The following is a 2,788-nucleotide window of genomic DNA, read 5'->3' as shown; positions in this document are numbered from 1 at the left end:
ATCTCTCTGAAGAGAGTCAGAAAGGCGCAACGTCGCCCTCCTGTGTCCTTGCGTAAGAGGTGCAGCGTCCCCTCCTCTATCTCTATGAAGAGAGGCAGAAAGGGGCAACGTAGCCCCCCTGTGTCCTGGAGGGGGGGAGCAGCATTTCCCCCCTATCTGTCGCTCTGAAGAGGGGAAGAAAGAGGCAACATCGCCACCCTCTGTCCTAGAGGAGGGGGTGCAGCGTCCCCCCATATCTATCTCTCTGATATTGGGCAAAAAGGGGCAACGTTACCCACCTCTGTCCTGGAGGAGGGGGTGCACTGTTCCCCCTATTTATCTCTCTGAACAGGTGCAGAAAGGGGCAACGTCGTCCCCCTGTGTCCTGGAGGAGGAGTTGCAGCGTCCCCCATATCTCTCTCTCTAAAGAGGGGCAGAAAGGGGCAACGTCGCCCCCTTGTGTCCTTTAGGAGGTGGTGCAGCGTCCTCCCAATCTCTCTCTCTGAAGAGAAACAGAAAGGGGCTACGTTGCCCCCCTGAGTCCTGGATCAGGGGGTGCATCGTCCCCCTATCTATGGGTCTCTCTGAAGAGAGACAGAAAGGGTAACCACCTCCTCTTGTGAACTGGAGGACGGGGTGCAGCATGCTCCCTATCTATCTCTCTCTCTGACGAGAGACAAAAAGGGACATCGTCGCCCCCCTGTGTCCTGGAGGAGGGGGTGCACCATCCCTCCTATCTATATCTGTGAAGAGGGGAAGAAAGGGGGCAATGTCGCCAGCCTCTGTCTGGAGGAGGGGTTCAGCGTTCTCCCAATCTATCTCTCTGAAATGGGACAGAAAGGGGCAACGTCGGCCCCGTTTGTCCTGAAGGAGGGGGTGTAGCATACCCCCTATCTATCTCTCAGAAGAGGGGTCGAAAAGTGCAACATTGCCCCCCTCTGTCCTGGAGGAGGGGGTGCAGCATCCCCCGTATCTATCTACTGAAGAGAGGCAGAAAGGGACAACGTCGCCCCCCTGTGGCCTTTCGGAGGAGGCGCAGCGTCCGCCTTATCTGTTGTTGGTAAGTGCCGTCGAGTCGGTTCCGACCCATAGCGACCCTGTACAGGGTTTCTGAAGCTGTAAATCTTTACAGGAGCAGAACGCCTCATCTTTCTCCCTCGGAGCCGCTGGTAGTTTCGAACTGCTGGTCTTAAGGTTCGCAGCTCGATTCGTAACCACTACGCTACCAGAGCTCCTTTATTACCTCTCTGAAAAGGGGCAGAAAGGGGCAATATTACCCCCTTCTGTCCTGGAGGAGGGAGTGCAGTGTCCCCACTATCTATCTCTCTGAAGAGGGCAGAAAGGGGCAACGTCGCCCCCGTGTCTCCTGAAGGTGGGGTACAGCGTCTCCCCTATCTATCGCTCTCTCTAAAGAGAGGCAGAAAGGGTCAATGTCATGCCCCTGTGTCCTGGAGGAGGGGGTGCAGAGCCCCCGTATCTATCTCTCTGAAGAGGTGCAGAAAGGGGATACGTCGCCCCCCTGTGTCCTTTAGGAGGTGGTGCAGCTTCCTATCTATCTCGGTGAGGAAAGACAGAAAGGGGCGACTTCGCCCCCCTATTTCCTAGTGGGGCTTCAGCGTTCCCCCTATCAATCTCTCTGAAGAAAGCTAGAAAGGGGCGACCTGGCCCGCCTAGTAGGAAGAGGGGCTGCGATGTTCCCCCTATCTATCTCCCTGAAGAGAGCTAGAAAGGGGCGACGTCACCCCCACCCCCACCCCACCCCCCCACCCCCCGCGTAGGAAGAGGGCGTAGGAAGAGAGGTAGGAAGGGGTAATGTGGGCCCACCTCCTCTTTCCTAGAGAGGGGTGCGACTTTCCCCTCTCTGTCTCTCTGAGGAGAGGTAGGAATGGGCACCGTGTCCCCCCTCTTTCCTGGAGGAGGGAGCGGCGGTCCCCCTATCCGTCTCTCTGAGGAGAGCTGGGAAGGGGCAACGTGGGCCCCCTCCTCTTTCCTAGAGGGGGCTGCGGTGTTCCCCCTATGCGTCTCTCTGAGGAGAGTTAGGAAGGGGCAACATGGGCTTCCCCCCTCTTTCCTAGAGAGGGGTGCGGAGTTCCCCCATCAGTCTCCCTGAAGAGAGCTGGAAAGGGGTAATGTTGCGCCCCTCTCAGCCTCTCTGTGGAGAGATAGCGAGGGGGAACGCTGCACCCCCTCTAGGGAAGACGGTGGGCGCAGCGCTGCCCCTCTAGGTCTCTCCGCCCAGAGACCGCCAGGCAGAGCGCTGCACCCCCCTCTAGAAAGAGGGCTGGTGCAGCGGTGCCCCTTTCCATCTCTCTGCAGAGGGGCAGACAGGAGGCACACTGCACCGCCCCCTCTAGGAAAGAGGGGGTGCAGCGTTGCCCATTTCCTCTCTGTAGAAAGGCAGATAGGGAGAACGCTGCACCCTTCTTCTAGGAAAGAAGGGGGCAACGTTGCCCCTTTTTATTGCTCTGCAGAGAGATAGATAGGGGGAACGCAGTACCCACCCGCTGTTGTTGTTGTTGTTATGTGCCGTGGAGTCTGTTCCAACTCATAGCGACCCTGTACAGGGTTTCCGAGTTGTTATTCAGTTTCCATGTATTTGACTTTATTTCCTTGGTCTTCCTATTGATTTCTAATTTGATAGCATTGTGGTCTGAGAAGATGCTTTGTAGTATTTTGATATTTGTAAATATATGGAGGTTTGTAACGTTGCCTAACACACGATCTATTCTGGAGAATGTTCCATGTACACTGGAAAAGAATGTATATTGTGCAGTTGTACACATCTATAAGGTCCAGTTGGCTGATTGTG

The sequence above is a fragment of the Chrysochloris asiatica genome, unplaced genomic scaffold, assembly GCF_000296735.1.
Source record: "Chrysochloris asiatica unplaced genomic scaffold, ChrAsi1.0 scaffold00127, whole genome shotgun sequence".
NCBI classification, from domain to species: Eukaryota; Metazoa; Chordata; class Mammalia; order Afrosoricida; family Chrysochloridae; genus Chrysochloris; species Chrysochloris asiatica.
The sequence above is the reverse complement of the archived record's forward strand: the minus strand, read 5'-3'. Positions refer to the sequence as shown.